The 27,100-nt window shown below is 41.3% G+C and overlaps 1 protein-coding gene across 22 annotated transcripts in view; it reads right to left on the minus strand.

The window, feature by feature from the left end:
• Positions 1-27,100, minus strand: part of MBNL1 (muscleblind like splicing regulator 1) — a 199,527-nt gene that overhangs the window by 93,508 nt on the left and 78,919 nt on the right. Inside the window, exon 1 of one of the 22 annotated variants that reach the window (XM_073359660.1) lies at positions 17,234-17,412. The exons of 19 other annotated variants lie outside the window; for them this stretch is intronic. The gene's annotated coding sequence lies outside the window, so the exon portion shown is untranslated. Of the gene's footprint in view, positions 1-16,949; positions 17,040-17,233; positions 17,413-27,100 lie in introns of those variants that run through there. 2 more of the 22 variants (XM_073359659.1, XM_073359645.1) reach the window with 2 other exon arrangements.

Genomic DNA, 27,100 nt, shown 5'->3' on the forward strand with positions numbered 1-27,100 from the left:
GGTGAGGATAAAGAAGGTGTTGAGAGGAGGCCATGGGGAAGTAGCCCAGGGAGTTGTAGCTGTCGCACAGCTGTTCCAGGAAGCACTCGAGACAGCTGCATTCCACAGGGCCCTGGGCTGGAACCCGGAGTAGAGGGCTGGCCCGGGTTCCCCCAAATCCTCCCAACTCCTGGTCAGACACAGGAGGAGTCGACCTGGACTGTGGGTTCAGAAAAACGGCCAAGCTGAGGACTGCCATGAAGCTCCAAGGCGAGCAAATCCGCCAATAAGCGCAAGACCCACCAAGATAGAGCAGGAACTTTGTCACAGTAGCAAAGGAAATTGAGCAGAAAACATAACATTTCTCAGGGATAAAATAACAGTTGGATCTAAACTGCATTATGATTCTTGCTACAGCTGCCAAAATGTGTGCTTTCTTCTCTAGATATTGAAAAGCTTAGAGAATTGTATACCGAGGGTTCAATTAAGAAAACGATAACATACTGCTACATAATTCAAATAAGGGAAGATGTGTTAAGTATTGCAGAAAACGGGTTACTTATGCAGATGTCTTTGGCATGTAAGTGACTTTTATAAAAAAAACAACCAGAAATTTACAAAGGGAGGCACATGAGAAAGGGTTCCCGATCAACTAACAGGGCATGCCATTTAAAAACAGAAAACCTTTCAGGGTTGGCCCCTAAGCAATTTGGTTTGTTACATGATGTACATTTATATTTTATAATAACCTCACTGAAGGCTTGATCCTTCTCCCATTCAAGTCAATGAGAAAACTCCCACTGCCTTGAATGGGAACAGGAACAAGCCCTGAGTAAAACGAGGGTAGAGCTTGAAATCTTATGCTTTACTATATGTGGTAAGATGCAAATTAGAAACTATTTTTTCAAAATTGCACAGTACATGTTTGCATGTTGAATTAACAGCTTTGTTAAAAAAAAAAACTTTATGACGAATTGTTCTCCATTTTCACCCAATACATGGAGTGCTATTTAAATCTAAAGCTCAGTTATTTTTCTTTTTTTAATTTGGGCCTTTAATTAGCAGAAATTGATTTAAATCACAGCTGTCTACATTGCCAGTCACAAGCCAATACAACAGAACTGAAACCAGGCCCGCCAACAGGGAGGGGCAAAGGGGGCAATTGCCCAGGGGCCTGGGCGATTTAAAAGGGCCTGGGACCCCCAGCCACCACCACTGCTGCGGTAGCAGCATAAGCCCCTCCTCCCCACACAGCACCTCCCGCCAGCGGCAGTCACCACCGATCAGCTCGTTCCCTTCCCCCCACTGCCTCCCGCCCGCCGCCGTCAGCTGTTTGGCGGTGTGCCAGAGGCACTGGGAGAAGCAGCGGGAGGGGTGGGGAGGGTGGAAAGAGGTGGGGCAGGCCTGTGCGACGCATGGCCCAGATACCAGGAGTGGAAGTGGTGGGACCAGCCCCTTGCAGCCACTGAGGCGCTGCTTTGCAGCCCTGTGCAGCAGCTGCCTGAGAGAGCCTGGCTGGGGAGGTGATTTCCACTCCCTGCCCGGGCTTAGGTGCCAGGGTCCCTGGCAACCGAGCCAGGCAGGGAGCAGAAGCCGCCTCCTCCCCAGCCAGGCTCTCTCAGACAGCTGCCGGGCACAGCTGCAGAGCAATGACCGGGAGGGGCCAGTGTTAAAAGCGGCTCTGTCTTGGGCTCCTGCCTGCCAGGGAGCGTGACAGAACATGCCAGGAGGCACAGCGGGAGGATAAAGCACTCTCCCCTCCCCTGCAGGTAACATGGGGCAGGGAGAGCATGGTGGCCCTGGGCTGGGCACAGGAGGAACACGTGACCTGAGCTTTAAATTGTGCCCCTCCCCATTATGGGGAGGCACCAGTTCTATATGAGGTGCCCTCGGGGGAGGGGGCAAAGCATGGGTGGGAAGAGGTGGAGTGGGGCAATGGGGAAAGGGGCCTAGAACAGAGTGGGGGATCAAGCACCCCCAGGAAATCTAGAAGTCGGTGCCTTAGTCCTAGGCACGTGCGGGGTGGTACCGGCACAGGCAGCCAAGCAGGCATGTGGAAGCCCTGGCTGTGCTGGAAGAGAGCACCCAGTAGTGCAGCCAGCAGCTCGCTGGGCACCAGCGGGGGCCCATTGACTGTTCTGCCCTGGGGCCTGGAATTGCTGTCGGTGGGCCTGACTGAAACCATGCATATAATAGAGTCCTGAAAATACCAAGCCAATTTATTAGCATAATCCAAATAAAAACTATAAAGTTTTCTGTTTCCTTGCCTAGCAAGTAGAGATTTTAAAACTTGCTATGTATTCAAATAGCGTTATTTTCTGGTTCTGAAAAATTGCAGTATCTCAAGTACAGTAACAGATTTTAAATCTTCTCACTAGTTTATACATGATACGAAAGAAATCTGAGTGTTTACACTGCAACTTATACATTATTCATGCAGTAAATTTCCAACCTGCATAGAACAGCATAATTTATACAGAAACAGCCAAATCTAAATTGTCCTGGGGTATGACCCTCGCTTAGGCCCCAATGGTTTGACTAAGATTTGAACATGCAACCTGAAGCCCCAATCTGCAAGATCCTCTCAGCTGGCAGAACTCTCTGCCTACATGAAGGCGGGGGGCTCTGTGCAGCTGTAGGGGTCTCCTCATGCAGAGCAGCTTGCAGAATTGGGGCTTCAGGTCGCATGTTCAAATTGTAGTCAAACGGTTTGAGAGAACCAAATTTCTAACGCTTTAAGTAGAAACAGGGAGTGGGGAAAAGTTATTAAAAATAAGCCAACAAAACGTCTAGCCACGGAAATCAATGACAAGGCCCTTGAAATACAGGTGGCTGCAGTGGAAAGATCAGCACTTACTGCTATCCTGGGGCCCAATCCTATTGCAAGGTGCTGGCAATGAAAGTTGAGGAGGCTCAACACTTTGCACCAGGCACACAGCATCTGGCAGGATTGGACTCTAAATTCTCACCCATTGCTACTTTGGCTTTTGCACTTCCTTTCTTCTGTGCTCTCTGATTTCCTGCTCCTGGCAACATTCCACTCTCAGGCAAATGCTTTTCCTAAATGGGCATTTCTGACAGTTAAAAATTCATAGGTAAAAATGGAAGTGAGCCTTTTGCATAGGTTCAGAATCACTTTTGCAGCCACTCCTATCACTCCTGTCACCAGTTACCCACAAAATGGACTGTTTTGTCCTGTAGCACCTTGCTCTGAGCAGAGGCATACCAAGTTAACTTGGAAGGAGGGTGCAAAACATTTAATTTTAGTATTGGAACCACTGGAACTGCACTTCCCATATAAAAGAACAAAACCACATAGAACACATTTAGGACCTGATCCAAAGCTAATTAAAAATAATGGAGACTCCTGTTAACCTCAGTGAGTTTTGGATTAGGCCAGCAGCCTAATTACTCTGCCTAGTGGATGCTTCCACAATTCCCACTGAAATTAATGGAAGTTGAGGTCTCTCAGCACCTCACAGGAGGTGTTCAGCTCCTGGTAGGGTCAGGCCCTTAACATGTAGCATACCTGCAGGTTTCACTCATTTGGAGTAAAGTTCCACTCAACATACTCTAATTTCAAGTCAGCTGTTGTAAGTATCTCAAGCCTGTTTTGAATGGTTCTGTGGTGTTTTCCAACAAAGCAATATAAAATCTCACTCAGAATTTGAAAGAATCTTTCACCCAATGCAAACGGTCACAACTCTGCACTTCGATGCAGATGGCACATCTCAGCTGGCAGGAGCAATTGTTTTTGTGAACAGGCAGACTCTTGTAGGGGGAAAAGGAGATGATTTTAATATGCATCAACAGGGAACAACTAAAATGATCACTTTTATCTGCTGCATAACAGCAGTGCCTGCCCTGAGTTTTGGCATTCTAATACTAGGACTTTGATCCGAGTAAGCTTTACATTAGTTAACTTGTTATAAAGCACTACATAAATGCTTATTATTATTCCCCCTTGCCATGTACTGTAAATACAATTATAGGGTGAAATACTGGCCCCAGTGAATTCAGTGGGAGTTTGGTCATGGTCTTTAGTTATAGTTTCATGATCTTCCGATGTATTTTCTATAGGGTCAATGAATGACATAGAAACAGTAGTACCCTGCCAGACCTGTGCTACACTGCTGGTCAGTTTATGTTCTTCAGCCTTTTCCTTCCCTACTGCCTCTGTGGTAGCCTCTTCCCACTCTCCAAGCAGACAGCATTTGAATCTGCCGCTACAGTGTCAGATAATTGGCCAGCCAGAAGAACATGGGACTCTGTGACATCCTGCAATAGAGGATGTCTTGTGCTCATCTCAACCCTTAGTAGAAGGGTTTGTTGGCTGTGAAATGAGCACAACCCTTGGCTCTCCTAATAGACTGGGTACAGTCTTATGGGCCCACTCCATCTTCAAGAATGGCTTTTTAAGGTGGCTTGAAGATCTATTCCAGCACCCATTGTTGGCAATACTGGACTGAGTTAGGCTGTATTCTCTGTGATGATGTTGGGGTGGTCTGTCTGGCTCCCCAGGATTTTGGAGGGTTATCTTCAGGCACCTGGAAGATGCAGAAAGATAACCAATCAGCAGAAAAGGCTAGTGGCCAGTTCTTGCCTCTAGTTAGTCAGTATCATAGCAGACTGAATTATTCCATCCAAGTGACGTGCATCTGACAGACAAAGCTTTGGGATGTGTGAGGTCCAGGCAGGCATGTGTTTGAGGATGCAGCCAAGGGCTGTCAACAGAGCATGACCTGGAGAGGTAGATCAATCAAGTAACTCGTGCAAAAGCCATGGGTTAAACAATGGGTTAAACCTGCTTAACATCCAGAGAGTACAAGCCTCATTATTTACTCATGATGAGGAAAGTGCAACTACTTGAAGGCTCATATACCATACTGGATCATTGCCTGGGCATGAGTAGTCAATTCTGCGGTCAGAATCACCAGTTGTGCTGGCCTCAGGAAATCAGCATAGCTGACCCCACAACTCTGTAGGGGATCGTACTGTACAATGGTTCAGGGCAGGGTAGGGAAGGGACTTCTTGCCTGAGGGCCAGCTTCAATTGGCTATTGTCAAAAGCTGCAGCCGATTAGGATACACAGTTTGCTTGTAAGTAAAGAGAGTTAAATTGTCAGAAAAGTTTCTTTTCTCGAACCCAAGAATCACATGTGCATTTCTGATGCGTTATGATCCAGTTATTGAAAGTTAAGGATCTAGATCAAAAGGACAAAAGCAACAATATCTAAGTAATGCTAGACCTCTGCTCCCTCGTGCCATATAAACATCCCCAAACGCAGAGTGACCACACTTCCCATTTGTACTGGAAGAGTCAGGCTGCTCCCGCAACCCCCAAGGATTTTAGACTGACCAAATTTATTTCAATATAGTCCTAACAATTACATATACAGTTTTATAGAAGTATATAATGTATCAGAATCTTATGAAATTCTCTATGTAGGCTAAAGGGTGTTTTATATGAATTCAGTGCTCATAAAAATGTAGGGCTAATAGACATGACTTAAGGTAGGTATTGTGCAAGCTCTCTCAACACAGCTATCAACACATTGCAAACCCAACTCATCTTCAGCTGTGACATAACTAGAGTGAGAGGATAGAGTTGTGGGAAACTTGGGATATAAAACACAAAAAGCATGTGACGCTTGGTTGGTTCTGGGGCATATCACAAATATGAAATTTAGCTCAAGTTCACCGAAAGATTCCAAGCATCAGGGGGTAGCCGTGTTAGTCTGTATACACAAAAACAACAAGGAGTCCAGTGGCAACTTGAAGAGTAATAGATTTATTTGGGCATACGCTTTCGTGGGTAAAAAAACACTTCTTCAGATGCATGGAGTGAAAATGACAGACCAATTTTCATTCCATGCATCTGAAGAACTGGTTTTTTAGCCACAAAGGCTTATGCCCAAATAAATCTGTTAGTCTTTAAGGTGCCACCGGACTCCTTGTTATTTTTGAAAGATTCCAGTGAACCTGAGCCCAAATTCAGATAAATCTGAACCAATTTGTGAATCTCACACTGAAGCCGGGAGAAATTCAATGTCACACAATTTCAGCACCAAACCAGGGAAAATTGGTGCTTTCTAATGAGTTTTGCTTGCCTTTGAGATTCTAGTATTGTTTCAATCTAAAACTCAAAGTGAAACTGAGGAAGTGTGAATTTTTGTGGAGCAAATGCACAGAGGTTCAAATGAATCCCTGTACATAGATCTAGGTGGCTAAAGGAGACAGACTGTTCTTTTTACCTGGAAAAACAAATAGGTGCTTTCATTCAGATTAGTTTGGTTACAAAATAAGCCATGTGCTGAAAGTCCTTATAAAGTGTCCTAAGAAGTCATTGTTTATATTATATTAATTTAATATCAAACACAATTAGACAATGGATCTGATCCTGCACACACTGCATTTTGCAGAACTCCCATTTAAATTTAATGGAAATTCCATGCACACAAGACTTTCACCATCAGGCTCAATATTAGGAACCTATCTCTTACCAAAATTTCACTCTTCAAAAAGAAACAGTTTCAAAAAAAGAAATCTTAATCTCCTACTTTTAAAAGAGTGCTACTCAACTGAATTAAAGTCTCCAGTGAAATATGACTTGTGCTTCTCCTCACAGCTGTTTGAGAGCTTTCTAGCATTTTTAGTTCCAAGTAGACAAAATAAATCCAACACATTTTACTTGTTATAAAATCCCACCAAGTGCAGGGTATCACTATGTATTTTAAACTGCTGAACTGAAATAGAATGACATGACCTGAGTATATTTTTAGGAATACAAAGAACACACACGTGGCTAAACACCCACATGTGTTAGAAATTTTACAATAAAGTAAAACATATTGCTTCACTAACATCCAAAACATGCTACCTAATTCCAGTGCACATACTGTATTTGGAAAGTAAACTGAAGGCAGCCAATATGGAGGAAAAGGGGGAGAAATCTCGGGGACTGAAACATAGACAGTGTCTCTGGCATTATAATAGAAAAACAGTGCTTCTATGTCCATCAGAATAGCCAAATAGGTATCACTTGTACTGGCATACAACAACTAAATAATTATTCAGAACATGCTGTAAAACATTTTTTGTACTTTAACATGCAACTTGTGTTCTGCGTTCAACAATGCTAAAATGTTAACCCTTTTAGGACAGTCTGCTTATACTTAGAGCCCTGTACACATCTGATCCACAAAAATGGTTCATGGATCTCAAGCGGATAGCCACGGATTTGCAGGGCTCTACTTATACTGTTAAATTAAGGCAATTCAGTTTGCTCAGAAAAAATGATTTGACTGAAATGGAGGGTTTTTTCCCCCAAGATACTTAGCCATCAAATAAAGGTCTAGGTAGGATGCACTGGTCAAATTAATGCTGGCGTAACTGCACAGGGTTTTGGAGATTAATTTAGCCCATTGTAACTATACTACATAATACGTTACCTTAAAGCAGAGCACATGAATCATTGATAAAGTCTGTATCCTTTTTAGTTATGCTCATGTTATATTTGGGTTCTGTGCTTAAATAGCTTTCAACTCACTTTCAACTGTCCTTCACTAGAAACAGTAGACAAAGAAAGAGACAAAGAAATCAAAATAGTCGCTTAAAACTCATTGGATGCGATGGGGCAAGAGCTTTTCTGCAGCACTTTTTGCAGGGCATTAAACTGGAACATGTGTGACTGTGCCACCACCTCCTTGAAGAAACTTCAATAACTAAGTTAACTTCTTTGTTCAGAAGAAAATGCTTTCAGCTTGAAACAGCTGCTTCTGTTTTCACTGCTTAGTGTTAAATAGTTTTTATATTTTTTTAAAGGGAAAATGGAAGGGGCCCAACACAAATCAGCCTCAAACTGCCTTTTCATTATTTGTTCATCTAAGATTAGATTGTGCTCAGCTTCTCTGTGGGTGCCACCCTGCTGAGCAATCAGGCTGTCTGTACGCTTCCCAGTACAAACATTACAGGAGTCCAGTACTTTTGCTTTGGCTGGCGTAGGAATTTGTCAATGGTAATGGCTATCAAAGAATATTATTCTTTGGCCTTTTATTTTTTTCCATCAGCTTCAACGATGGAGAATCATGGCTAGTTTTCAAACAATGGCAATCTCTTACGGGCAAGATTGTTCTCAGGCTGAGCACTTAGTGGAGTAGTCCCACTGAAGTAAATTGGACTGCTTGTGCCAGTGAGTCCTCACCAAGATAAGGGGGCTGCCATCTTTAGCCCTAAACATTCTATTGTTTACATCCCTGAAAGCGCTTACTGCATGTGACAATGTCAAAATCCACCGGTCTCCAGTGTTGTGCTGCAATATGATTTTGTTGGACAAACAGAGGGACAGACCAAAATATAAGAGACTTTTCCAGCATTTTAAAAAGGAGCCAATTTTAAGGTTTTTAATCTTGAAGAGTTCATGCTCAATTTATTCAAAATTTCCAGAATAGATTGTCATGGAGACTCAGCTCTTAAAATCGGAAAGGATAAGGATTTAATCTTTTCGTTCTCTTTTGTTGGAGATGGAAGTTAGAAAAGGAAATCCAAAACTTGCCGTACAAAATGGAATCCTGCTTTCACCCTTAACTATAGAGAGGCTACTACACCTCTGCAATATACCGCACCCACCAGCAGGTCTAGAACCCTAGTCCTAAATCTCCAAAAAAACCAGAACATTACCACTTGAGCTAAAAGAAGACCTCCATTAACCGTAGAGAATCCTTATATCCTATCGAAGCAGCAACCAATCCAGAGAGAGCAACATGTTCACTCTCACACATTCACCTTTCATTTCATTAAGAGGCATGCCATATAGAACCATAGAATATCAGAGTTGGAAGGGACCTTTGGAGATCATCTAGTCCAATCCCCTTCTCAAAGAAGGACCAATCCCCAACTAAATCATCCCAGCCAGGGCTTTGTCAAGCCTGACCTTAAAAACTTCTAAGGAAGGGGATTCCATCACCTCCCTAGGTAACGCATTCCAGTGTTTCACCACCCTCCTAGTGAAAAAGTTTTTCCTAATATCCAACCTAAATCTCCCACACTGCAACTTGAGACCATTACTCCTTGTCCTGTCATCTGCTATCACTGAGAATAGTCTATATCCATCCTCTTTGGATCCACCTTTCAGGTAGTTGAAAGCAGCTATCAAATCCCCCTTCGTTCTTCTCTTCCGTAGACTAAACAATCCCAGTTCCCTCAGCCTCTCCTCATAAGTCATGTGTTCCAGACCCCTAATCATTTTTGTTGCCCTTCGCTGGACTCTTTCCAATTTATTCACATCCTTCTTGTAGTGTGGGGCCCAAAACTGGACACAGTACTCCAGATGAGGCCTCACCAATGTCGAATAGAGGGGAATGATCACGTCCCTCGATCTGCTGGCAATGCCCCTACTTATACACCCCAAAATGCCATTGGCCTTCTTGGCAACAAGGGCACACCGTTGACTCATATCCAGCTTCTCATCCACTGTCACCCCTAGGTCTTTCTCTGCAGAACTGCTGCCTAGCCATTCGGTCCCTAGTCTGCAGCGGTGCACTGGATTCTTCCGTCCTAAGTGCAGGACTCTGCACTTGTCCTTGTTGAACCTCATCAGATTTCTTTTGGCCCAGTTCTCCAATTTGTCTAGGTCCCTCTGTATCCTATCCCTACCCTCCAGCATATCTACCACTCCTCCCAGTTTAGTGTCAACCGCAAACTTGCTGAGAGTGCAATCCACACCATCCTCCAGATCATTAATGAAGATATTGAACAAAACCGGCTCCAGGACCGACCCTTGGGGCACTCCACTAGATACCGGCTGCCAACTAGACATGGAGCCATTGATCACTACCTGTTGGGCCCGACAATCTAGCCAACTTTCTACCCACCTTGTAGTGCATCCATCCAGCCCATACTTCTTTAACTTGCTGACAAGAATACTGTGGGAGACCGTGTCAAAAGCTTTGCTAAAGTCAAGGAATAACACGGCCACTGCTTTCCCTTCATTCACAGAACCAGTTATCTCATCATAGAAGGCAATTAGATTAGTCAGGCGTGACTTTCCCTTGGTGAATCCATGCTGACTGTTCCTGATCACTTTCCTCTCCTCTAAGTGCTTCAGAATTGATTCCTTGAGGACCTGCTCCATGATTTTTCCAGGGACTGAGGTGAGGCTGATTGGCCTGTAGTTCCCAGGATCCTCCTTCTTCCCTTTTTTAAAGATGGGCACTACATTAGCCTTTTTCCAGTCTTCCCCGGATCACCATGAGTTTTCATAGATAATGGCCAATGGCTCTGTAATCACATCCGCCAATTCCTTTAGCACTCTCGGATGCAACGCATCCGGCCCCATGGACAGCTTTTCTAAATAGTCCCGAACCACTTCTTTCTTCACAGAGGGCTGGCCACGTCCTCCCCATGCTGTGCTGCCCAGTGCAGTAGTCTGGGAGCTGACCTTGTTCGTGAAGACAGAGGCAAATAAAGCATTGAGTACATTAGCTTTTTCCACATCCTCTGTCACTAGGTTGCCTCCCTCACTCAGTAAGGAGCCCACACTTTCCTTGGCTTTCTTCTTGTTGCTAACATACCTGAAGAAACCCTTCTTGTTACTCTTAACATCTCTCGCTAGCTTCAACTCCAGGTGTGATTTAGCCTTCCTGATTTCACTCCTGCATGCCCGAGCAATATTTTTATACTCATCCCTGGTCATTTGTCCAATCTTCCACTTCTTGTAAGCTTCTTTTTTGTGTTTAAGATCAGCAAGGATTTCACTGTGAAGCCAAGCTGGTCGCCTGCCATATTTACTATTCTTTCTACACTTCGGGATGGTTTGTCCCTGTAACCTCAATAAGGATTCTTTAAAATACAGCCAGCTCTCCTGGACTCCTTTCCCCCTCATGTTATTCTCCCAGGGGATCTTGCCCATCAGTTCCCTGAGGGAGTCAAAGTCTGCTTTTCTGAAGTACAGGGTCCGTATTCTGCTGCTTTCCTTTCTTCCTTGTGTCAGGATCCTGAACTCGACCATCTCATGGTCGCTGCCTCCCAGGTTCCCATCCACTTTTGCTTCCCCTACTAAATCTTTCCAGTTTGTGAGCAGCAGGTCAAGAAGAGCTCCGCCCCTAGCTGGTTCCTCCAGCATATAATACAACTTCTCCTTACACTTTAAAAATGTGCCAGCAATTATTTTTATTTTGGCTTCCAGGTGCTTATCTGAAAAAGCTAAGCAAAATATAAATTCACAATGTCATCTATCACAGATATTACACTTATAGACCATGATAATCCATTTTTTGATATTGGGATCTGAGTTGCTCAGAGAGTGTTACAAACCCACACATTGTATCTCAATGTAAGATTTTCCATTGGATTTAGCTGACAGATTTGCAAAACCCAAGGAAGTCAGCCCCTGCAGCAGGTATATCACTGGGGAGGGCAAAAGGAATATTTCCCCCCCTTTATGTAGCAGAGAGGGGCTGGGCACCACGGCAGTCCCAGAATTCCTTTAAACAGATGGACTCCTTCTGGCTAGCTGTGCTATTTGAGTGGGGAAGGGCAGGGAGCAGACAGGGTTCTGAGGAAAGTACATGCGTTCTGAAAGTTGGTGAGGTGACTTTGCCTCCTGGGAACTCCATGCCTTAGGCTTCTTTGAGCTAACGCTTCAGCAATTCACTTTGTCACTGTCCCCAGCATGGGGCTGTGACCTCATGGCACATTTGAGCCCGAAGATCAAAACCAAATTCTGATCTAATTTACACCTGTGCAGCTCCACTACAGTGACTGGGATTGTAGAAAGTAGAATCTGAAAGTAGAATCTGACCCTTTGTGCCTTATTGGCAGAAAAGGGCTATGCATCACGAAATAAGTTATCAAAGTTAAGTAACAGTTCAGAGATATCACATACTGTGGGGGAGAAGTAAACAGAGAACCTGGGCTGATGAACTATAGAAGCCAGACAGATGTTTCAGATTTCCAGTAATGAATGACTTCACTTTGTTAATAATTAACATTCTGATGATCAGTATCAAGTACCAATCAAAGAGACAGACAGAAATCATGAATCTACCTTATAGTGCAGTGTGCCATTTTTTTCTCTTAATTATGAAGCTTTGACTATTTCACTAAAGCCAAAATCCAGCTCTCACCTCTACTCCCCAAGGAGTAGGGCCAATGCTGTTCTGCTGAGCAAGGAGGAGGAGGTCAGAGCTTGATGGGGATACACATAGGTAACATGCACACCTGGCCTGGCTCAGCTATATGTGGGCTTCCTGCATGGCAGCAGCTGCTGTACAAACCCTCCAGTTCTCCACTCAGGGTATGGGTATGCCATGGAGCCTACTCCAGCTAAAGGAGGAGGCTCCACCCTGCACCTCAGATGATACTCTGCAGCCTGGGAAAATGGATTACTTTTATCCTTAGCTCCCGCAGTGCATTTGCTCAGCTCCCATCCCAGCAACTCGGAGGATTTTAGCCAAAGCGAACTGTCATGAGCTCTGTCTTAGACAACGATATGAGACCATTAACATAGCTAAATGTTTGTTTAAGTAAAGACAGAAGAAAAAGAAACACTTGGCAAGTGGAAAGGAATTGAGGAAGTATACAAATTTCACATATTGTGAGTACACAGTTCAGCTGCTGACAGCTACAGATGACCCCATATCAGATAGGAAGGTGTCTCAGTAATATAGCCAGTCTTATATTATCCATTAGTGACTAAAAACATATAGGATGAAAACTGGCAGTTGACACAGTATTCACGAGCTAGAATTCTGAATGGGGAGTTGATTTGTGCCTTGTGATGAGACAGCCAAATCAACCAAGACATGTGGATACTATTTCATGTTAAGCACTGATTTTGCATATGTATATTGTTATGGTACTACAATACATACTCAGTCCCCACATTCTCTTTAGAAGGTATATCTCATACGTAGCCAACTAAATTTCACATTTTGGTTGATTCACAAATTAAACACAAATTAAAATTACCAGAAGGAAAACAAAAAGTCTGAGTCTTCTAGATGTTGTAATAAATGAAGGAAAATATTCTGCTGAGTATTTTTGTTGTTTTTGAGGTAAGGGGATACAAATCTCTAAGCACTGGTGGTGAAATCCTGACTCTACTGAAGTCAGCAAACCTCCCCTTGACATCCATGGGTGCAGGATTTCACCCTAAACGACCAGATACCTCACAGTAATGAACATCTTAAAGAGTGAGCCAGAGAGATCTACTTCAGATTTCTAAGTCCTTTGTAGATCTGTATACATTACTAGGTCCTAAGAATTATGCAGCATAGCTTTTAACAATGCAGCACTCCCAGATAGTTTAGCAGAATCAGTTCACCATGCATCAGACTTTACATGAGCTGATATCAATTTAATGTATACCTTCTACTTACCCGAATGAACAGTTCAGCTAGTTGGTATAAATATTAGAATCATGGCCCATGCGTGTACGTTAAGGAATACATCATGTTGCAAAATGAACTGTATCACACTGGGTTTTCCACTGTTTTATCCTTTGGTCCTTACTGTTGTTGTATTAGGAGCAAACAAACTTTATTCAGTATTTTATAAGTTAGTCACTTGTTTAAAATTTATCAGGGACAAAGCAGACATTGATCACACAGGTCTGCCATGCTTTGATTAAAGAAACCAGGAGATGCACTGCAAATATTGGCTTTTTGACTTTGGGTGTTAAGAGGCATATGTTATGTTACGTTAGATAGCGAAGATGCACTGGAGATGTTGTACTGGGTATATTTTATGGATCTATAAATAAAAACTGGTTTAAAGTTCCTCTGTTAATTTGAATTGTGTAAAACCCTGTTAAATCTCCTATGGGTCTCCTACAACTTGGGTGGGTCAGAGCAATTCTGTTTTTGCCCAAAACATAAATATCTAGTTCTGAAAAAGACAGCATTAGAACTTATTTCCAAAGATGCCAGATCAAGAAAGAGGTATTTAACAGCAACAGTGAATGTTAATTGGTCACATTTTACTCCAATATGGGTGTGCGTCTCCCACTGACTTCAAAAGGAGCTCCACAGATCCAACAGAACATTTTAGCCCACAGTGATTTCTACCACAGCTGTCTGAACAATGAACATGCTAATTAAATTAATTCAAGACAGTCACTGAGGAAAGAACAAAGCAATTCCAGGTGAAAAGGAATGATGTAAACTGAAATGTAGGTAACACCACACTAGCTCTGCCACTGGAAAACTTAATGTAAGCAGTTTTGTGATATCTAAAACTCTTCCACGCACAATCATACATCAGATTGAACAATGGATTATATAAAAAGTACCATAAAAAGGATTAACTGTTACATAAGTTGCTTTACTTTGCAGAACGGTAAGTGGGATCCTATTGGAGTCAGTAGTAACTTCACTGTCCATTTCAGTTGCAAAGATAAGAAATTTATGTAACAATTTTTATAGATTCTGTAGTATCCCTGCAGCATTTGCACGGTGGGCCCAGAATTCACTGTTTTGTAGGTTGCAGCACTTCAGAAAACCCGAGAGCAGCTGATGTTCTTTTTATTTCATATGGATCTATTTACACCTGTAAATGTCTATTTAGTAGAACTGCTGTAGTTAAAAGTACTCAGTTTGCTATAGACAAAACACTTGAGGAACAGTCAAGTGGGCTGTGTGTTAAAATAGGTTATCTAATTGTGCACTTGCAATTTTGTACACACACTCACATGGCACTATAATTGGATAACTAACTAAGGTCCCTCTATATTCAAGGTCCATTGTGAATCCAGCTCTGCAAGCCTTATTCACACCAGTAGATCAACTGAAGTCAAAGAAACTAGTAGTGTGAACATATGAGATAGAATTACTCTTGCGATTAAAGCCCATAGTTGTCCATATATTAGTCACGTTTTGTTTTAAAGTCATATTTCATTGCTGCAACATCAGCAGAAGCTTGTAATGTGTCTCTGAAGCCTTTCCCCTTCATTTTATACTGAAAAAAAATGCTGCTGACTATGGAGCTTTATAATAAATCCCCTTGACTTCTTTTAATTTTTCTCATTTGATTTTAAAAAAAGCTTAATTCTATGGTTTTGAACACAGAATCCAATGGCAATAGTAAAAAGAAAAAAGACTACGCTGTCAGAAAACTGGACTTGCATTCCTCCTGTAATGTGCAAGAGAAGAAAGCTCTCTGTGGCCAAACATTGTTCTTCTTTTGTGTCCTTCCTACTGCACATGAAACAATAACATGGCTCTAGCCTCTTTTATGTGGGTGTGTGCATGCACACTGTTGGAGTTTCATGTTCCACAGTGGTGTTAAGGCTCAAAGACAGATTTGCTCAGTACTGCAATTCTTGGATAAGATTGGATTTTACTTAAAGTATTGAATAAATACATTTTAGAAAAAAACTGAAGAACAGGTTATCTAAGTATATCATGTGTAAGAATTCTCAAGGTGCCACAAGTCCTCCTTTTCTTTTTGCGGATACAGATTAACACGGCTGCTACTCTGAAACTTTTCAGATAAAATAAATGAAAAGATTTCACTATCTACCAGTTTTTTGTGGGGCAAACAATTCTTTTGGTTCTTCATTTTACACACACACACACACATGGCTAAAATTATTTAGATTTTGTAAGCTTTTGTTTGGGGGCAAGGATTGTTTTTTTGGTAAGTGCGTGTATAGTGCTCAGCACAGCCTCTAGGCATCATCACAAATATATCAATTATAAATCATAAAAAAGCGTGGGAAGTATTCCCCAATTCTGGCTTGTTATGTACTAACAGAATAATTTGGTGAGCAACACACACTCACCAACACTTCCAGCTTATTCCCAGGTCTAAGACACAAACCATGGTTGTGAAATAGCTGTGAAGCAAAAGGCACAGGCATGCAATGCTTCCTCCTGTTTCTTCCGTTTAGGAACCCTGTGGGCAGCCTGAGTAAGACTCTATTTAACTGCTCCCCTCTCCCCCACACACCCACTCCCAACAAGAGAAAAGGAAAAATGGATGTTTTTGGCTGGGAGGAGAGGCTGGTCAGTGTGATTTTTTTCTGGGCAAGAGAGTGTGTGAGAGAGAAACTTGAGAGGAGGCAGAGAAAGCTAGTGATAATGCAGGGAGCTAGATCTGGTTCCACAATTGTTGAAGCCTCCTGAACCTGTTAGCTTTTTTTTTTCCTATGAAGAACTAATCACTAAGCTGACGAAATTACAGAGGAAATGGTGAAGGGGGAAAAAAAACAAGACAAAAAGGATGGAAGGACTGATGTGGATAGAGAAGACCAGAGCGGGACGAAAGGAATGATAGACATGGATGAGTGAAGGATTGAAAGAATGTGCAAGACAGCAAAACACAAGAAAAGTGAGGGGGAAGGGAAGATGCTAGATGGAGGAGAAAGAAAGAAAGAAAGAAAGAAAGAAAGAAAGAAAGAAAGAAAGAAAAGGATGAGGATGGGAGAGCATGCCTACGGGCCAGAGTCTGCAACCTTCACTCACCATAAAGAGGTCAACACTTTTCAAATAGTCCCACTGATTTCAAGGGGACTAGTTAAGTAGTACAGCTCTAATTGTAGTGAGTAAGGTTATGACAACATAGTCTCAGGGTATTAGAACATAACTTGTTTAAATGAAAAAAAACCCAGAAAATACAGACTGGGCAACTTACTGTAAACTATGTGAAGAATAAAGACAGCGGGTAAAATTCTGGCCTTACTGAAGTATGACAACACTCCTGTTGATGTCAGTCAAAAACTTCTGGGACTAGGATTTCACCCAGTTTGCCTAAATGTAATTAAAATTGTCCCAGATGGGATTGTGTAACATCAGTTAGGGCACTCTAAAGGAAGGTAGAATTGTAAGCCTAAAGGATGTTGTTTTGACTTCCTTCCTTCCACCTGACTCTGCCCTAAAAGCCGTTCCACAGAGTCTGGATATTTTCCCCAACCTATTATTCAATAAGCCCTAGCCACTCACCAACATCCATTAGCTATCTCTGTTCCTTACCTTCAGTAGATAGGAGACGGCTTCCTCTTGCTCTGGTAAAGATCCAGATGTCACCCATTACTCATGTCTTGAATGTTTGCAATACTATCAGTTGCAAAGGATGCCAAGTCAGCAGCTTTTCCTTGGCCAGCAAAAATGGAAGCAGCAACAGCAGAAGCGAGAGCAGACTCTGGGGAGGCAACTCCTTGCATAATACTAGCCAAAGCATTCTTGGTTACTATACATACAGAGAACAGCTATTTATAAGTTTACAAATAACAAATTATAAGGACTTGTGCTATTACCTTTTATGGTCAAAAGGAGGTGTTTCCCTCTGATCATATTTGAAATCTGCAGTCAGTCAAACTCTAGCCAAAATGGAGCTATACACCTGCATATATTTTAGCTTGCTTAGCAACGAACAATATGCAGGCAAATGCTCTTATGCAGCCATGTAGAAAATGTAGTATTAAGAAAGATATGTCTGTGTAAGCAAAACATGGATAAAAATTAAATCTGAAACGTGATCTCCATGTAAGAAGCAGTAACAAGTTTAAAACACTGACTTCCTTTATGAAAAAGTCCTATTGAATTCAAAAAGGAAGGAAGCCAACATAAACTGAAGATCATGCCATTGAAATTAGCTATGACAAATAATCTATTAAATTCTGTAGGTTAATTTAAAAATTATCTAAGAAAGATCTAATTTGCTATTAAATTCTACAAGACTTCTCCTATGGGATTTTCCTTTTGTTTAACTGATAGGCTGGATTTTTAAATATTACTATAGCCATTCACAGTCAATGAATTCAGGTTAAGATTTTCAGTTAAGGTCCTAAATAAGTGGGCTGATTTTCAGAAGCGCTGAGTACCAACCACACCCATTAGCTTCACTGAAATGGCATGACATAGTTAATTATGCATCAAATACATATCAATACATTTCGAATTTATTGGTGGGTGTGGGTGAATGAACATCAGCTGTGTAACGTAAACCCCAGACTGGGTTAACTCCAAGGAGGCACACTTTCAACATTTACGTTATCCTGCTTATTCTAAAAGTTGTAATATTATTCTAACTTTTATTGTCCATATTATTAACTACTTGCTTAAGCACGTTGCTGAAAACAATGATTTGGAGCATTTCCTTTTAGAGAGCAGACAGTCCAATCAACTGGAAGACAGTACTAGATTCCAGCGGTTCAACAGTGCTCAAATGTGATTCTCTCCATTAAGTCTATGGAACTTCCTAGCTGATTTGAAGAATTCTTTCTAGAGCCGGTTCTGTCATGTGGCACAGGTCACTATGCAGTGACAGCACAGTTTAAAAGTCTTATCATGATAACCATGTTAATTTAGTTAGTAAGATATAAACAAGCAAAATAACATTTGTGATAGAAAATAATTATCTTGTAATGCAGATTGCACAAAATGGGGAGCATAAAAAAGTTATTTTTATGTGCTGGGGATGACTGCGTAAGTCATAAGTAGCAGAGCAAAGCAGAGCCACGAGTCATTTATGCATGGTCATCCCTAATATACAAAAATAACTTGTTGATTCTTCCCCTGTGTGTTATATTTATACCCTAGACAGCTCTGTTTTACTTAGGTTATTTGCTGTTGCTGATTTTAGTGAAAACATACATTCGGAATGGAAGGCACATTTGCTTTTACAAAGTAATTAACTGTAAATTTGATTAGGGAGGCTCTTCCACCTACGTGAATGAAACCTCCCCTGGTATCAACAGGAGTTTGTGTGCATAGAGACTCTAAGTGAGTAAGGTACCTAAACACATGCCTAATTTTAAGTGTGGATGCAGACTTATTGAAGTCAATGGAACTCACAGGCTTAAAGATAGGCATGTGCTTAGATTCTTTGCCAAATCTTGGCTCGATTAAGCTCTGGAGAGTAATCCCCTCTGGTGAAGGGACAACATCAGCAAGCTCCACCACTAGTCTCCATGCCCAGTTCAGTCTTCAGCCTCTTTGCTGAGATGGCCAGTTGAGGCCGATTAAGGCTGTAGCTGATTTTGTTATCAGACAGAACTGGACTGGGCTACCAGTTCATTGTACATGGAACCCAGCTATCAGACAGTATCAACTTTCAGTCACTACCAATCTAGGTCAGATTTGTGCTAGTGACCTTAAAGCTAAATCAAAATATGCTCAGGTCTTTTTTACAGGCAGAGACACAAGGTTTTTTCTTTTGTACATAAAAACATTATCAGTTCCTGGTTGTACTTTGCTTTGACCATCTAATATGTACTTTTCACCAGGCATTTGTACTTTTACCCTGACCAGGGTTTCTCAAATTTTTTCATAGCACGGACCACATCCCCTCCCATAACTTCCCTGTGGCAACCATATCAATGGATTACAAGGAATACAAAATGTTTTAAACACGTTAAACATGCATCTGTTGTTAACGCAATGCTCTGCATTTCATCCTGCTCTCTCTCACCTCTTCTGCTCTCCCACCTGTTCTCTTGCACATGTTTCATTACCAACTGGTCATCTTCTCCTTACTTCCCCTTGCACATATGTTCCTTCCCCTTTGAACCCGTTTTCCTTGACACGCTGTTCAGCTATCTGGTATTCTTCTCCATTTACTCAGCCTGCCTGGCTACCTAATTCCTTCCACCCCTGGACAGTCTTATCCCACTCCTGGCTGGCAGCTGTACTCCCACTGGTCCAGAGCATCTCCTGTTTCCTATTCTCTTCTTATGTAGCAATTGCCTCTATCAGAGATGGCTAGGCTGGATCCTGCTCCTTGTTTACAGCGCTCCACAATTCTTTGTTGCAGTGAGTAGCCTGGTCATCAACAGGAGCAGCTGGAAACGAGGGCAGCCAGCACCATGTGACCAGCCAGCTCTCCAGAGACTATCAGCAAATCTGCTAAATCTAGGGATGAACACTGTTCACAAGACCAGAAGCAGAAGGAGGGTAAAGGTGGCTTTACAACACATTTTTGGCATCAGGATTCTTTAACTGATCTGCACTAAGGCTGGCTGCTCTAACTTGTATTGACTGCCCATGGCTGCATAGAGACGCTCCAACCACAGGTCCTTTATCCTGATCACAACCCTTCCGTTGGGAGGGGAGTGGTATATAGCAGCCTCTATGGCAGGTATACACCATCCCGAGGATTCCCCAAAAGAGGGGTTAGTTAAGCTCGTTTTTGAGCTGCTGGAATGAGTTGGCTTTGGGATGCTAGAGTGGGGCTGATAATCTGGCTCCTTTTCTCTATATGCATACATTTGTGCTATGTTTATATTTTCTGTGCACATACTGTTCTCCTATACTGTATGTATTTTAGAAGAGTGTACGAATATTTTGGAAGATATTTTATGTTCCCAAAATGTTCCCAAATAAATCAAACTCAATATGATTTAGAGTTTTATTACAAAATGGGTTTTGAACCGTGGGCCTATTTCTGGTTCTACAACAAAACCACACCTCCAAAATCATTATATTACATCTGATTTTGATGCAAACCAGCTGGAAATTCAGATGTTTCTTTGAGTTTTGGGGCTTGCTGAAACCCCAAACTTAAAGCAGAATTTATGGGATACACAACCACATGAAGACACGCTGAGTTTCACACAGGTTCATTAATGCCACACAGAGGTACACATAGTTCAAATTATGTGTTTCAATTCTAGCTACATATGTTTCTCTGGGTTTTTTTTCTGACCACTACAGTTCATCAACAGTATCTTGATTATTGCTTTGTTTTTTGTAGTTTGTCCTTGATGGTCTTTCTCCCTTTTAACAATGTGGAATTTTGTCATTGATTTCAACTAGAGCTGGATTATTTCAAGAAAAATTTTATCCTTAGCACATTTTCCAGTGTGGAAAAAGCTTGAGTGAATTCTCTGAGCTTTTAGGATTGAGATCTTGTGTGTGCAGAGGAGGCTTTCATTCTTGCTTTTAGGAAAGAAGTGCTTGTGGTGATTAAATTCTTAATTTTAATCTCTTGTGATCAGCTCTACATTTCAGAAAGCTAACTCTAATCTATAGTTGTGATGAGGATTCTACTAAATACCAAGGTTTTATGATAATTTAAGAGGCTAAAAGGTGTTAATTTCCGCACAAAGTCAGTAGTGCAGCGAGGAGAAGAAAAAAAAAAAAGTCTAGCAACACACAGACTTCTGTAAAGTCCTGAAGATGGTTAACGCTGAAAACAGCAAGTTCAGAATGAACAGTAGAAACTACATAGTTGTATTCTGGGGGCCAGGTCCAGCAAACTATTACACACAAGTAACTTTACACATCTGAGTAATCCCACTGAAGACAGAGTATATAAAACAGTGACAATGAAAGATCTGTTATATTAAAATGCAAAGTGTAATATCTTCAGGAGACTGAAAGTTGAGTTTTCTGAAAACACCCTCTGACAGTCTTTTCTGGGAGACTATGAATTTATGAGAAAAATAATTTCAGATTATTATTTTTCTTCTTCACTTTGGGACATGAGCTCAATTGAGTAACATAGGCATGGACATAATGTCTGCTAATAATAAAAAGTAATTGGCAAAAAAACAGAAATACAATGGAGACAGAGTAGGAAAACTCCAAAGGAAGCTGCTGGCAAATAAATATTGCTCAACATGAAAATAATATTGGGGGAAAAATTGACGGAGTGGAATAACAGGAAGCTTAGTCATTTCTGGAAGGAAAAAAAACAAAAGAGAAAGTTAGAGGGAAAGAGAAGTGGGTGGGGAAAGCAAGGTATTTAAAACAAGAATGCAGAACTGGAAGTGCAAGTGCTGAAAGATAGATAAGAACTAGGGCTGTCAATTAATCGCAGTTAATTCATGCGATTAACTCGAAAAAATTAATCATGATTAATTGCACTTATAATAATAGAATACCAATTGAAATGTATTAAATATTTTTGAATGTTTTTCTACATTTTCAATATTAATTTAAATTACAACACAGAATACAAACCGCACGGTGCTCACTTTATATTATTATTTTTTATTACAAATATATGCACTGTAAAAATAATAATCAAAAGAAACAGTATTTTTAATTCACCTCATACATGTACTGAAGTCCAATCTCTTTATCATGAAAGCGTAATTTACAAATGCCAATTTTTTTTTGGTTACGTAACTGCACTCAAAAACAAAACAATGTAAAACTTTAGAGCCTACAAGTCCACTCAGTCCTACTTCTTATTCTGCCAATCCCTAAGACAAACAAGTTTGTTTACATTGACGGGAGATACTGCTGCCTGCTTCTTATTTATAATGTCACCTGAAAGTGAGAACTGGCGTTCACATGGCACTTTTGTAGCTGGCGTTGCAAGGTATTTACATGCCAGATATTCTAAACATTCGTATGCTCCTTCCACGCTTCGGCCACCATTCCAGAGGACATGCTTCCATGCTGATGATGTTCATTCAAAAAAAAAAAAAAACCCACAACGCATTAAATTTGTGACTGTACTCCTTGGGGGGTGGGGAGGAATTGTATGTCTCCTGCTCTGTTTTACCTGCATTCTACATAGATTTCATGTTATAGCAGTCTCGGATAATGACCCAGCACATGTTTGTTTTAAGAACACTTCCACAGCAGATCTGATGAAACGCATAGAAGGAGGTGTACTTGTGGCACCTTAGAGCCACCAATTTATCTGAGCATGAGCTTTCGTGAGCTACAGCTCACTTCATCGGATTCACCTGTCATAGAAGGAGGTAACAATGTGAGATTTCTAAAAATAGCTACACCATTTAACCCAAGGTTTAAGACTCTGAAGCGCCGTTTAAAATCTGAGAGGGACGAGTGTGGAGCATGCTTTTAGAAGTCTTAAAAGATGTGGAAACTACAGAACCCAAACCACCAAAAAAGAAAATGAACCTTCTGCTGGTGGCATCTGACTCCGATGATGAAAATGAACATGCGTCAGTCTGCCCTGCTTTGGATCGTTAGCAAGCAGAATCCATCATCTGCATGGAAGCGTGTCCTCTGGGATGGTGGTTGAAACATGAAGGGACATAGGAATCTTTAGCGCACCTGGCACATAAATATCTTGCAATGCCAGCTACCACAGTGCCATGTAAACACCTGTTCTCACTTTCAGGTGACATTGTAAACAAGAAGCAGGCAGCATTATCTCCTGCAAATTGTAACCAACCTTGTTTGTCTGAGTGATTGGCTGACCAAGAAGTAGGACTGAGTGAACTTGAAAGCTCTAAGGGTTTACATTGTTTTGTTTTTCAATGCAGGGGTGTTTTTTGTACATAATTCTACATTTGTGAATTTGACTTTCAAGACAAAGAGACTGCACTACAGCAATGTTTTTCAAAGTTCAGGTCACGGAATGCAAGGCACTGGGTCACCTTGCTCAGCACCCAGGGACCCTGGTGGTCGGCCAGTAAAAACTAGTAGTTCCTATCTGTTCTGACACCGCGCTGCACCCCAGAAGGGGCCAGCAGCAGGTCCGGCTCGTAGGCAGGGGGCCATGGGTCTCCACATGCTGCTCCCGCCCCAAGCACCGGCTCTGCACTCCCACTAGCTGGTTCCCAGCCAATGGGAGCTGGGAGGGGGCCAATGCATGCAGGCAAGAGCCACGGGGACCACTTGCGTGTCTCTGTCTCGGAGCTGGACCTACTGTTGGCTGCTTCCAGGGTGCAGCATGGTCCACAGTAACAGGACAGGCAGGAAGCCTGCCTCTGCATCCTGGCTGTGCCGCTAACTGGGAGCTGCCAGAGGAAAGCCTGCACCACAATCTCCTGCCCCAGCTATGAGCACCCTCCCAAACCCAGAGCCCCTTCCTACACTCCAAACCCCTCATCCCCGGCCCCATCCCAGAGCCCTGACCCCCTCTTGCACCCCAACCCCTTGCCCCAGCCCAGAGCCCCTTCTCACACCCTGAACCCCTCATTCCTGGCCCCACCCCACAGCCCTCATCCCCGCATGCCAACCCTCTGCCCCAGCCCTGAGCCCCTCTCACACTCCAAACCCCTCATCCCCAGCGCCGTTGAGCCACGGGCATCAAGAATTTTCTTCAACTGGGTTGCCAGAAAAAAAGTTTGAAAACCACTGCACTACAGTACTTGTAATGAGGTGAATTGAAAAATACATTTTTTTTTGTTTTTTTTACAGTGCAAATATTTGTAACCAAAAATATATATAAAGTGAGCACTATACACTTTGTATTGTGTTGTAACTGAAATTGATATATTTGAAAATGTAGTAAACATCCAAAAATCTTTAAAATGAATGGTATTCCATTGTTAACACCATGATTAATCGCGATTAATTTTTTTAATCACTTGACAGCCCTAATAAGAACTAATTGGGCTAACTGAATTGAGCTAAAAAGGGTATCTGACTGGCATATGGAAATATCAACACAATTTATAAGAGGAATAAACAAAAACAGAACAGAAGGAAGTGTGCTGTTACAGATTAAAGACTGAAAAATTAAAAAAAAAATAAAAGGATGATATGCTGTATTGTATGTAGTGCAACAGACAAAACCTAGATCAATGTAAAAAGCAAAGCAAATGTAAAAAATAAGCAACTACTCAAAGTGACAGATTTTGGAGCAAGAGAAGAGATCAGATAGGAAATACTAAAGTAGATCAAGGAGGCCTTGAAATAAGCTATCGTGTTAATTAAGAGATAAGTTTAATTATGAAAATCTCAATGACCCTGGAATTAACTAGGATAGTGACTATGGAAGAACGGAGGAAGCAACATATTTCTATAGCTGAAACACAATCTTCTCATGCAATCTACTGAGTATCAGCAACATCCAAAACTACTGTGGAATAACTGTAGAAAGTGAATCATATATGACAAATGAGATATCATTCTTTAATCTGAAATAATTCCAAAGGTCTTTATAGACTACAGTATACAAAGAAATCACTTGACTCAATCTTGGAATGCAGTACACAGCAACAATACAAAATAATTCATGACGGGATGAAGAGTATTTTATGCAACTAAAAGTAACGGGAGATTTAAGGTAGGCCTAGTGTTCCTTAAGTCAAACAGTGGAATTTAGACAGAACCCCAGAGCTGATAAAGTTGGAGAATATGTCGGACCCTACATTTTTCATAAAGTTAACAGATTTGAAAAGGGTCTCAAGCAACATACTGATCAAATTGAACGGGTACGTCTTACAAGCATTGGAATTTGTGGGGGGGGAAGGTGTGTGTGTAAATGAAGTGAAATCAAATCAAATAGTCAGATAATCTTTTAAATTTGTGAAGCCTTAAAGATACAATGTGCAGTGACTTACAGAGTATAGATTATGCATAGGTATAGTAACAGATAGAAGAGGCACCAGAAACAAATCTTTAAAAAAGAACAGGATCAAAGATACTGCGGTAGCATTTTAACATATTATCTGGTTTGGTAAATGGAAAGAGTAGGTGTATTTGAGAAGGAAAAATAAATATTAAAAAATTATGGAAGTAAAACAAAAAATCTATGAAAATCAGAGCAGAGATTTCTCCAATAAATTGTGCTTATCTGCTAGGCAAATAATGCAAGAAAAGAACAGTCTATCATAAAGGAACAACTGGAAATTAGAGAAAGACAGATTTCACCATGCCTAACAATTACTCTATATCTAGTTAAAAATTAATATAATGAAGATTTGTCCAGATCTAGATTCAGCTTTCAGTGGTAAACAAAGTGGGAATCAGAAATACAAGTAACAGGAAGTAAACAGACTCTTAAACTTGAGAAACACTAGTTTTAAAGCATACGTAGCTGAGATTAAGAAAGAAATGAGCCACAATTATGGAAAAGTTCACAGATAAATGAAGGTTAATGTATAAAGAAACAAAAGCCTAACTGGGGAATGTCTGCTAATGCTAAAATACAATACATGCTTACTGACTAAATAAACAATCCTTCAAACCTCACTCTCTACCCCATAAACTGTGCACAGCTGTGGTAAAATCAAATAGCTGGCTGTATTGCCAGAGGGACAGACAATAAATCAGAGAGGAGGAGTTTTCACTTTGCCAAGTAAGACCTCACCTAATGCAACTATTCCACAAAAGCATATTGTAGTACACTGGCCATTACAGCTCTTCAAAAGACTGCCCCTGAAGGAATATAATGGACACAGGATAGAACAATAAGAATGAGATACAGCTACAAAGATTTAAGTCAGAAAGAGTAGTTCACTGGGAAACCACGTAGTCTTTCATTATAAATAACATACTGGAATAACACATTTAGAAAAACAACGAGGAGTCCGGTGGCACCTTAAAGACTAACAGATTTATTTGGGCATAAGTCTTTTACCCACGAAAGCTTATGCCCAAATAAATCTGTTAGTCTTTAAGGTGCCACTGGACTCCTTGTTGTTTTTGTGGATACAGACTAACACTCTGATACTAAGTTTATAAAAGTGATTGCTAAAAGCATCGATAATAACAAATTTGTACTACAAAAACACTAAAGAGGACAGTAAACCTGGCAACCTCAGCCTTGCATTAGCTTCATTTTTTGCATTTAAGAGTACAGTATTTACAAGGCCAATGATGGGTAAAAACTGACATAAATATACAGTTTTATAAAAATACAAGCTCAGTGTTTCTATAATTTACTGAGTTTATTTATTTATTAATGATTCCTTTTAGGAATTTAAAAATACGTTCATCTGCAGTGTTTGTAACGCAAACATTTCAATATTGTAGTGGTACAACCTGTGCACACATCAGCCCACTCTAACAATACTGTGTTAAAAAGGCTGGCATCCACGGGAACCTTGCCACCATTAGGATTTCTGTTTCCACCAGCACCCATGTTGGTGGGAAATCCTTGCAAATAAGCCACCTTGTTGATATAGCCTTACAGTCCCACTCCACACCCAGCTTCATTGGCTTCAATCCTCCAGCTGAGCATCTGGCCACATACAGTTAAAGACCAGAAGTGACTATTATGTGTCTGTCTTCCTTCACATAATTTCAATACAAACTTCACCGAAAGTTCTCAACCCTTTTCAGGAGCAACTGTCTCTAGGAGCGAATGAGTAGTTTAAATTCAGATCTCATTTAATCCTTTTGCCTTTCCGATTAAACTAATAATGAGGACCCCAACTAGTGGTGGTTCTGATGTAGACACCATCTCAGTAAGGAACTGGACTGAAGCAGCCAACTCACAACAACACACTGCTCAGTCATGATGTTAG

This window comes from Lepidochelys kempii, chromosome 9 (assembly GCF_965140265.1).
Source record: "Lepidochelys kempii isolate rLepKem1 chromosome 9, rLepKem1.hap2, whole genome shotgun sequence".
NCBI classification, from domain to species: domain Eukaryota; kingdom Metazoa; phylum Chordata; order Testudines; family Cheloniidae; genus Lepidochelys; species Lepidochelys kempii.